Source organism: Erinaceus europaeus, chromosome 17, assembly GCF_950295315.1.
Source record: "Erinaceus europaeus chromosome 17, mEriEur2.1, whole genome shotgun sequence".
Taxonomy (NCBI): Eukaryota; Metazoa; Chordata; class Mammalia; order Eulipotyphla; family Erinaceidae; genus Erinaceus; species Erinaceus europaeus.
In genome coordinates, this window is record NC_080178.1 from 12307971 (window position 1) to 12319918 (window position 11948).

The following is an 11948-nucleotide window of genomic DNA, read 5'->3' on the forward strand; positions in this document are numbered from 1 at the left end:
AACATTAATTCCCCAATAAAGAAATAAATTTAAAAAAAATGGATCTTGAATTCGGAGGATCCCTTCCTAACCCATTTCCACGCACTGGCAACACCCCTGGCTTAGTGAGCTCCTGAAGAACTTGTGGTTGTATTTTATTGAGTTTCCAGGTGACATTTTGTTGGGTTTAATTTTTTCTAGTTTCAAAGGAAAATGTTCTGAAATGTCTCCTACTCCACAGCCATGCCACTGGATGTCTGGCATTTCAGTTTTGATAATGACAAAGGACATTTTCTAGAAGAACTCTGTCCACAGTCTGATCTGTTTGTTTAATCACAAGAATCATCAATCAAAGTTCAAAGGTACATTAGAACACTGAGGATAAAATTTTTCACAAAGTGTATCATTGACAGATTCAGTTTCAAATTTTGGAAGACCACAGTGAACTACTATTCTTGGCTTTAAAGAACGTGAGTATCTACCTTACTTGAAATTGATTTTGAGAAACAGCTTTCATGTTGATGTCGTTGAGTTGATGAATACTGTTTTAATTTTCTAGACATTAAGCTTATTTCTAGAAATTCTAACTCAGGTTGAGAATCAACTGCTCAGTTTTGATGGCTTTTCATACACTCTTGGATAAAGCTGGAGGCCTGGGGAAATTCCAAATTCTTCAGATGATTTTGCTCTGCATCTCCATCTTCATCTTCATCTTGAGTCCATATACTATGTTGGAGAACTTCACTGCAGCCATGCCTGCTCACCGCTGCTGGGTTCACCTCCTTGACAATGACACCATCTCTGCTAATGACACTGGGACCCTCAGCCAAGAGGACCTCCTGAGAGTTTCCATCCCCATGGACTCCAGCCTGAGGCCAGAGAAGTGCCAGCACTTCGTTCATCCCCCAGTGGCAGCTCCTTCACCAGAATGGCACCTTCCCCAATGTGACAGAGCTGGACACAGAGCCCTGTGGGGATGGCTGGGTGAATGACTGCAACGCCATCTCTTCCACCATCGTGACTCAGGTGAAAGGGCCCGTTTATCTCTTATACTCACAGAATCTGGGAATGAGAAGAAAATACAATACATGTGCTACTGTTTGTTAGTCTCTCTGTAGGTGTTCATTCTTTCTTTCAGCTAATTTTAATTCTTCATTAAGCAACACTTCTCCGTAGAGGTAGTTTGACTTATAATGTCTCGATGATCCTGGAGGTGTATTCTCCCCCTATACCTTGCTTCATCTATAGGTTTATTCCCATCTGTGTTGGCCTTTCCATCCTGTTTCTTCCTGAAACCAGGAAAAAGCCTCTGCCTATATCTCATATGCCTCTAGAGGGTCAGTGTGACACAATCTATGATGGGGATGATGGTAATAATACCCTAGAGACAAAAATTATTGAAAAAAGACTTTTTAACAATCATTGGTTAAGTCCTTAAATGATACACCTCACAAATCACCTTGTGAACCACTTGAAGAGTAGATTTCATAATTCATGGTATTTCCTAAATGGCAGATATGTTTCCTAAGCACTCAAACGCTAATAATTATAGCAAATTGGAATCCACTCCAGAAACAAGTGTGCTTTCAACATTTCACATTGCTATACTGTCTTCCTAATGAAAATAAAATAATAAATTATAAAGAAAATGTAGTTTTTCCTGGATTTTGCTGTTTTATACCTAGGGGAACAACTGTGGGAATCTTTGGAGTTTTTGCTAGTATTGGTGGTACCCTGGGTCCTCTCTTGATGATCCTGGAGGTATATTCTCCCACTCTACCTTGGTTCGTCTATGGATTTATTCCCATCCTTGGTGGCCTTGCTGTCTTATTTCTTCCTGAAACCAGGAATCAGCCTCTCCCTAACACTATTCAGGATGTGGAGATTGGGTGAGTACCCTATCTCTTACTCTAGAGGGGAAGTGGGACACAAATCTGAGATAGGGAAGGTACACATAGCAGAGACTGGTGTACCCTAAGCATGGCTAGACCCAGGCCATTCCAGTGTAGTTAGTGGCTTTGGCTGAACTATAGATCCAGCCCTCCATGTTGTGATTTCAAACACACTGCCATACTCTAGTTCATACAGACTCATTCTGACCAGTCTGGTCTCTCTTTGAAGTGGTGAAGAGGGCAATTTATATTCTTTAGTGTGTCGTGCATGTCCCTAAAAGTTCTGCACAAAGGGACAGTTTCCACCACCCTGATTATCTTCTTTCTGATCCTGGCAGCCTTAGCCAAGGAAGTACAGTAAGCCCTGTGGGACTGCTGATTCCTATAGTAGAGTGATTGCCTGATTCTAATTATCTGGAGAAATGCAGCCAGTAATATCTGTCCTTATAGAACAAGGTCAGATTTCTCAGGACTAATGGCAAAGTGGGATAGAAACTCTTCTTTATCTGGGGTTGCGTCTTTTCTCCCTTATGACCTTCAGCTGACTGACATTGAGAGAACATTAAGGAAAATAATGTCCTTTACTTAGCATTGGCTGACTTATGAATAACATTTGAGGAACTATCTTCACAGAAGCTTCTGTACTAGTATAGCTGCTGACCTGGGTATTGTAGGTTTGACAAGTTGCCACACAAAGGCAAGTACAACAACCGTGTGGGCACCTGGGCCACTAACAAGTCTGAGAGAAGTGAATGAGAAGGATGAGCCCCTACCATAAAAGGAGACTTGAATTGCCTGAGAAATTCATTTCGTGAACTTGTCCTGGTAATAAAAACATTAAAATAGAAAAATGATTGTCAAAAAGAGGTTTTTTTTATAATTAAAATTATGTATAGGCCAGTGAGTGACACATTGTCAGGCACAAAGACTCAGGTTCAAGCCCTCTCTCCCTTCAGGCAGTGGTGACACTACAGGAGTGTTGAAACATATCTGCAGATGTCTATTTTCCTCTCTTCCTTTCTATCTTCTCCTCCTCTGTCAACTTTTCTCTGTCTTACCAAATCAAATAAAAAGGGGAGTCAGGCGATAGCATAACGGGTTAAGCACACGTGGCACCAAGCACAAGGACCTGCTTAAGGATCCCGGTTCCAGGCCCCTGCTCCCCACCTGCAGGGGAGTCCTTCACAGGCAGTCAAGCAGATCTGCAGGTCTCTATCTTTCTCTCCCTCTCTGTGTCTTCCCCTCCTCTCTCCATTTCTCTTTGTCCTATCCAACAACGACAACATCAATAACAACAATAAAAAGCAACAAGGGTGGGAGTCTGGCTGTAGCGCAGCGGGTTAAGCACAGGTGGCGCAAAACGCAAGTACCGGCATAAGAATCCCGGTTAGAGTCCTGGCTCCCCACCTGCAGGGGAGTCACTTCACAGAAGGTGAAGCAGGTCTGCAGGTGTCTTTCTCTCCTTCTCTGTGTCTTCCGCTCTCTCCATTCCTCTCTGTCTGACCCAACAACAACATCAGTAACAACAACAATAAAACAACAAAGGCAACAAAAAGGAATAAACACATATTTAAAAACAAAAAACCAACAAGGGCAACAAAAGTGAAAATAAATAAATAAATAAATAAATAAATAAAAAGTTAAAAAAATAAAATGAAAAGAAGAAAAAAACAGAAAGAAAACATGGAGAATCATATTACTGGAACTGAGCCCCAGCAATAACCCTCATAGGAATCGAAACTTTATTTTATAATATGATAGAGGACACCAAAACATTTCTAAACTCCTTATGTACAAGTAAGGGCACATTAAGAGAACTTGATTTCCAATATTGAGGATAGAACCTACACAAGCAGATTTCCAAGTCTCTTCATATTACTTATCCCATCATGTCACAAGATTTCCTGAAAACCCTGGACAGTGGTAACTGTACCTATCCAAGCTGACTGGCAATGGGAGAGCATCCTTTAGATACATACACTTATTTGAACTAATGTAAACTTGTTTAATTGCTGTTTTTATTTCTTTTTTTTTTTTTTGTATATGATGTATGATTCTCCCAGGACAAAAGCTCAAACAAACCAAAAGAAGAGAATATTTGTAGTGAAGTGACACAGTTTTAAGCAGTTCTAAAAACAGCCTACTGATCAAAGAGTGAAATAAAGAGAGAAATCAAGATATTTCTTTGATTTTGGGAAAATCATTAAACAATCTCATAATGTTTTCAATCAACATTAAATCACTGATAAAAGGTAAAATATAGTCAATACATACCTGTGATCTTGGGACAACCACTGCATTCCAATGGAGGAAATGGGGACACAGGACTCTGGTGGTGGGAATGCCTGCTTTTTGTAATTTTGTAAATCACTATAAAAAAAATAAAGCTGAAAGTGGAAAAAACCTATCCTTTTTCCAGTGTACTACAAAATTACTCCATACAAAATGCAATTACTGATGATAAAAATGCAAGGTGACTGACATATTATTTAGAGTGGACTGGGTGTAGTTGTATACTTCCAGATAGCTGGAATGATTCTGGAGTAAAAGCAGAATAGTACTAAGAATAAGCAATATCCCCCAAATTATTTTGTGGATAAGATGATGTACTTTTATTGAGTTCATCCACAGATCATTAGAAGAATTTGAAAAAAGAGTTGTAAAGTTATTCTACCCTACCAAGAGAGACAAGTGACGAAATACAAGAATTGATATTGCAGACCAATTGAAAAAGTGTATGATGGAACTCTGGTTGTGGGAACATGTGGAATTTTACCCAGATTATCTTATAATTTTATAAGTTAGTATTACATCACTAATAAAGAAATTTGAAAAAGTGTGTGAGAAGTCTAGACAATTTTCTTTTTTAATATTTTATTTATTGGATAGGGACAGAGAGAAATTGAGGTGGTAAGTGGAAGTGGAGAGGGAGAGAGGGAGAGTAGAGAGAGCCCTGCAGTACTTGTCCATCATTCATGAAGCTTTCCCCTTTCAGGTAGGCACTGGTGTCTTTACCAGTGTTACATTTTCATTGTAGCAAGAGAATTCAATTGAATGCGTAATCACCGGGCCATGTAGAAATTTCTCTAAAGGACACATAGCGATGGTCTATAGACATATAAAAAGGTCTCATTAGAGAAATGCAAATGGCAAACACTTTGAGACTCCAGCACCCACCTGAGAAACTGACCCACATCACCACCAAAACAGGAAATGACAAGTGTTGGTGAAGATGTGGACAGAAAGGAATTCTGGTACACTGTTGGTGCATCCCTTATGGACAACTTTATGGAGAGTCTTAAATCAAGTAAAAATTTTCAGTATACAAGTCTTTCACTTCTTTGGTTAGGCTTATTCTTAGATATTTTATTGATTTTGTTGCTATTCTAAAAGGAATTGATTTCTGGATTTCAATTTCTTCTAACAGTGTTTGCATAGAGGAATGCCACTGACTTTGGAATGTTAATTTTGTAATCTGACACCTTATGGTATTGCCTGATGATTTCCAAAAGCTTCTTGCTGATTTCTTTAGGTGTTTCTATGTATACTATCATATCATCTGCTAATAGGGAGAGTTTGACTTCTTCTCTTCCAATCTGTATCCATTTAATTCCTTGCTTCTGCCTGATTGCTATGGCAAGAACTTCCAACACTGTGTTGAATAGTAATGGTGATAGTGGGCAGACTGTGTAGTACTTGATCTGGGGGAAATGTTTCCAGTTTTTCACCATTGAGTATGAAGTTGGCTTTAGGTTTGCTATATATAGATTCCACTATCTTCAGGAATTTTCCATTTATTCCCATTTTTTGTAGAAATTTGTTTATAATGGGATGTTGATTTTGTTGAAGGCTTTCTATGCACTATTAATAGAACCATGAGGTTTTTGGTCTTGCTTTTATTGACATGGTGGATCATGTTGATTTATTTACCTATATTAAACCAAACTTGCTTCCCTGGAATAAACCCCACTTGGTCATGATGAACAATCTTTTTAATATACTGCCTTATCCAGTTGGCTAGAATTTTGTTTGGTACTTTAGGATCTATATTCATCAGAGATATTGGTCTGTAGTTTTCTTTTCTGGTTGTGTCCCTGTCTGCTTTTGTTATCAGAGTGATGTTAGCTTCATAGAATCTGGAAGGGAGTATTCCAGTTTCTTCAATTTTCTGGAAGACTTTTAAAAGTAGAGGTATTAACCCTTCCCTAAGGTTTTGTAGAATTCATTTGTAAAACCATCTGGTCCAGGACTTTTATTCCTAGGAAGTTTTTGATAACTGTTTCAGTTTCATTATATATGATGGGCCTATTCATATTATATAGTTCCTCTTTATTTAAATTTGGAAGTTTGTAGGTTTCTAGAAAATCATCCAATTCTTCCAGGTTCTCTATTCTCTAGCTTGGTGGCGTATTGTTGTTCATAGGATCCTCACATGATATGTTAAATTTCTGTGGTGTCTGTTGTGATATCTCCTCTTTAATTTATGATACAATTTATTTGGGTCTTCTCTCTTTTTTGTTTTGTGAGTCTGGCTAAAAGTTTGTCCTTTTTGTTCAGTCTTTCAAAGAACCAACATTTACTTTTGTTGATCTTTTGTATGGTTTTCAATGTTATCTATTTCTGCCTAACTTTAGTTATTTCTGTCCTTCTGTTGCTTTAGGGTTCCTTTGTTCTTCTTCTTCTAGGTCTTTAAGGTGTGCAATCAGGTTGTTTATTTGTGCTTTTTCTGTTTCTTAATGTGTCCTTGTATGGCTATGAACTTCCCTCTCAGTACTGCCTTAGCTGTGTCGCAAATATTTTGATAACTTGTGTCTTAATTTTCATTGATGTCTCGAAACATTTTGATTTCTTCCTTTATTTCGTCTTTGACTCAGTAGTTGTTATGTAGTGTGCTGCTGAGCTTCCACATTTTGGGGCTGTTAATAATCTTTTGTTGATTGTTAAGTGTTAGTTTAATTCCACTGTGGTCTGAGAAGATGCTTGGGATGATTTCAATGCTCTTGAATTTTCTGACACTGTCTTTGTGGCCAAAAATACGGTCTACCCTTGAGAATGAGCTATGTGGACTTGAGTAGAATGTGTATTCCAGTTTCTTGGGTGAATGACTCTGAAAATGTCCAATAGTTCCAGTTTATTTATCTCCTTATTTAGCTCCCTCATTTCTTTGCTGATTATCTGCCTGGATGACCTGTCAAGTTGAGAGGGTGTCAGTGTTGAAATCCTCTATTATTACTGTGTTGTTGTTCCTCTTTCAGTAAATGTTTGATGTTTTTGGATGGCTTCTCATTGGGTGCATAGATGTTAATAATTGTTAAGTCCTCTTGATTGACTGCTCCTCTGAGCATTAAGTAATGTCCATCCCTATCTTTTAAAATTTTACTTTAAAGTCTATTGTGTCACATATGAGGATAGCTCTTCCTGTCCTTTTTGTGGGCCATTGTCTTATATGATAGTTTTCCATCCTTTCACTTTGAGTCTGTGTTTGTCTTGTTGAGTTAGGTGGGTTTACTGTAGACAGCATATTGCTGGGTTGTATTTTCTGACCCATCTTCCTACTCTATGCCTTTTAATAGGTGAATTAAGACCACTGACATTTATTGATATCATAGACTGAATATATTTTAACGCCATTCTTGTAGAATTTTAGAGTGTCCTGATAGATGGCATATTTATGGTGGTCTGACTATTTATAGGAGACCTTTCAGAACTTCTTCCAGGGCAGGTTTGGTGATAGTTGATTCTTTCAACTGTTGCTTGTCTGAGAAGGTTTTTATGCCTCCATCTAGTCTGAATGCAGTCTAGCAGGATACAGTAGTCTTGGTTGAAAGCCTTTTTTATTGAGTACTCAAGAGATAGCTTGCAATTCTCTTCTGGCTTTTAGAGTTTCAGTGAAGAAAGCTGCTGCTAATCTTATAGGATTTCCTCTGTAGGTGACACTTTATTCTTCTCTTGCAGCCTTCAGGATCCTTTCTTTATACTTATTCCTTTCCATCAAAATGTGATGTGTCTTGGTGTCTTTAAGTCTGGGTTAATTCTGTTAAGACCCTCTGGGATTCCTGTAACTTTATGTCTTTGATGTTGTCTAGACTAGAGAAGTTCTCAGCAATGATGGCCTGAAGAATGCTTTCTTACCCTCCCTCTCTTTCTTCCTCTGGTAAGTCAATAATGGTCATATTATTTCTTTTGAAGTCATCCATAGGTCTCTATTGTTTATTTTAGTATCACCTAATCTCTTGCTTCTTTTTAAATTGTCTCTAATTTAATCCTCAATCCTGCTTATTCTGTGTTCAGCTCATTTATTCTAATCTCTCTCCCCTCTACTATTTTCTGGAGCTCATCTATTTTGTTACCCTGTTCTGATAACTGTTTTAGCTTGTTCAGCTACTTGTCTTCTTAGCTCAGCTATTTCAGCTTTCAGTTCTCTAATAACCTTGAGATCATTAGTGTTTTCTTCCACAGTCTCATTTGTTGTTTCTGCATTTCTGATAAAATTTTTTTCAAATTCTTTACTAACTCCTGTGACTATTTCCTGAACTAGCATTTGGATGTTGACCCCATCATTCTGTGATTCAATCTTTGGGGGCTTTTAGCTGGACGTTTGCTATGGTTCATTTCTCTAACATTTTGTCTTTTTTGTTTAACTATTCTATATAGTACGTTATGAGGTCCCTCTCTCAGTACTTTTCAATTACTGATCACTCTTGGCTGATCATTATTGACTTGTGTTTAAGTAAGGTACTTAAAGAGTTCACAGTTGTGGAAATTAACAGTTGTTTCAATACTATTTAAATCCCTGAGTTGGAGCACAGTGGCTGTTAAAGTCTCTTTGGTTCTTTTTCTTCCCTGTAGGCTATAGGAGACTGAGGGCTTTTAAACTATAAGTAGGCTTCTTAGCTTAACCACTCATTTCTGACCAAGAGATAAAGCCGGGTGGGGGAGAAATAATACAATGGTTATGCAAGGAGACTCTCACACCTAAAAGATCCAAAGCTCTGGGTTCAACTCAGCTTCTCTGCCAAGCTGGTCAGCACTGCTGGGCCCTGTGAGTATCTAAAGAAGTCCCATTTATCGTCTGTAGGTTTTGAGGCAATTATTCACCATGTTCTCATCAGGAGAACAATGTGTAAAAGGTAAAGACTCCCATTATATAGCCCACCTCTAGGCCACCTGGATGTATATCTTCTCTTGAGTTTCCTGGTCAGTTCTTTGTTCCCCAGTTACAGCCCAGGACCTCACCCCTGCTGCTCCAGCCTCTGAGGACAGTAGCAATGGGGACCTACAGCGTCATGTGGTGAGTCTTAGGGGAGTTCTTCCTTTAGCAGTCTTTTTGTTGGTATGACACTGGAGGTGATACCTCAACCAGTAAACTTCGGAAATTTTACCAGAAACTCAGTCTCTCCTTAGGCTCCTTTGACCACTATCCACACATATTTTCACTCACCAGTTGTTTGGTCGGTTCCTGAAGTCTTTCTAGTCCTGTCTTGTTGTGGTCCCACATGATCTCCTTCGGTATTTGTAGTTGACCTGGGAGAGGAGAGAAACATAGTTGCTACTGCTCCATAGTCCTGCCTCTGGAAGTCCTTTTGTTAATCTTTCTGGTGATTTTTCTTTTTCTAGTTTCATTGGAGTATGGTCTGAAATGTCTTGTACTCCATACAAGATGGATGGCACTTCATCTGTGACAATCACAAATGACTTTTAAAATCAAAACTTCGATTTACTTATTTTGGATTAATTTGTAGAGATATTTATAAGACAGAAGAAAGAAAACATAGCACTGTTCAGCACTGCTATGTGGTACTGGGAAGTAAATGTTTTCTCTCAGACATTCAAAACCTTTGCTCATTACTGAACAATCTCCCCAGATAAAACTTTCAAATGACTTCACCATGGTATAATCACTGAAGTATATAGAGGACCTTTAACAAGTTTCCAGAAAATTCCAATTAGTAATCAAAACCTAAATATGGTACACAGTACAACATATTAGTACAAAATACTGTTAGTCAAACCACCTCTCCTGGGAATTGTTGTTTAATAACTACAATTCCCACCTACACCTCAAGGACATCTTTGATGAATCAAACCCAATTGCAAGAAAGACTAAAGCAGAAACAAACCAGTGGGACTACATCAAATTGAAAAGCTTCTGCACAAAGAAACTATCACACAAAGAGACCCCTCACAGAATGGGAGAAGATCTTCACATGCCAAACATCAGACAAACAACTAATCACCAAAATATACAGAGAACTCAGCAAACTTAGCACCAAAAAAGCGAATGACCCCATCCAAAAATGGACAGAGGATATGAACAGAACATTCACTCCAGAGGAGATCCAAAAGACTAACAAACATAGAAAAACTGCTCCAGGTCACTGATTGTCAGAGAAATGCAAATTAGGACAACATTGAGATACCACCTCACGCCTGTAAGAATGGCATACATCCAAGAGGACAGCAACAACAAATGCTGGAGAGGCTGTAGGGACAGAGGAACCCTTTTGCATTGCTGTTGGGAATGTAAATTGGTCCAGCCTCTGTGGAGATAAGTCTGGAAAACTCTCACAAGGCTAGATATGGACCTTCCATATGATCCAGTAATTCTTCTCCTGATGTTATACCCCAAGGACTCCATAACACCCAACCAAAAAGAGGTGTGTACTCCTATGTTCATAGCAGCACAATTCATAATAGCTAAAACCTGGAAGCAACCAGGTGCCCAACAACAGATGAGTGGCTAAGAAAGCTGTGGTATATATACACAATGGAATACTATACAGCTATCAAGAACAATGAACCCACCTTCTCTGACCCATCTTGGACAGAGCTAGAAGGAATTATGTTAAGTGAGCTAAGTCAGAAAGATAAAGATGAGTATGGAATGATCCCATTCATCAACAGAAGTTGAGAAAGAAGATCTGAAAGGGAAACTAAAAGCAGGATCTGATTAAATTGAGAGTAGGGCACAAAGGAAAAACCCTGTGGTGAGGGGTCAACATGCGGCTTCCTGGGCTGGTGGGGGATGGGGCTGGGTGGGATGGGACACAGTCTTTTGGTGGTGGGAATGGTGTTTATGTACACTCCTAGTAAAATGTAGCCATATAAATCACTAGTTAATATGAGAGGGGGAAAATTAATTGTATGTCTCGAAGTTTTTAAAACACAGACTGAGTTTTTTAAATATATAGGCTGTGTATTTGATATGTGGGCTCTCTCAAAAGCCTAGATCAAGTAGGTCAGAAGCAACCAGTGGCACAGCTATATACAAGATACTGGATACTATACAGCAAAACCTAACGAAAGGACTTTTCAAAGTTAACCCAATTACCAAATAATGTTATGATAACATTAACTATCCATTGTCTTTTTGAACCCTAAGACAGCAGGAACCTCACTATAGAGCCTATATTTCCCCCAGTCCAGGAACCTTAGGGTAGGTCCCACTTTCCCATATGCCTCTCCCAATCCATATCAAATAATATTGCATCTGCCGATTGCAACCTAATCAATGCAATGATTGCCACCTCAACATGCTTCAGCTCAGACTGTGTCCAGAGACTTCAGGTGTGGAATGACCACCCTTCAGCTTCATTACTCTGGTGAGACCTTTCCTTTCATAGTATACTCTAATTCCATCCCAGGTGGACCACTTTCTAACAAAGTCCCAAAACCTAGATATAGACCAGGTTCTATGAGAGAGAGCATATGTTCACACATATCCATAAACTAGTGCAAATATATACCTGAAAGCAGAAGTACATTAGAGTTTGCAGTGAGTACCCCTCCCCAACACTTCCTCTCCCTTATTCCAACTTTTGGGTCCATGATTGCTCAACAATTTGTTTGGCTTTGTATGTTAACTCTCTTTTCAGCCACCAGGTTCCAGATGCCATCAGGATGCTGTCCAGGCTTCCCTGGACTGAAGACCCCACCAATGTGTCCTGAAGCTCTACTTCCCCAGAGACCCACCCTACTAGGGAAAGAGAGAGGCAGACTGCGAGTATGGACAGACCAGTCAATGTTCATGTTTAGCCGGGAAGCAATTACAGAAGCCAGACCTTACACCTTCTGCAA

The 11948-nt window shown here is 39.0% G+C and overlaps 1 pseudogene; it reads left to right on the top strand.

Moving 5' to 3' along the window:
* Positions 1-552: 552 nt before the first annotated feature.
* LOC132533692 (steroid transmembrane transporter SLC22A24-like) lies at positions 553-1086 on the top strand (annotated as a pseudogene).
* Positions 1087-11948: the final 10862 nt, after the last annotated feature.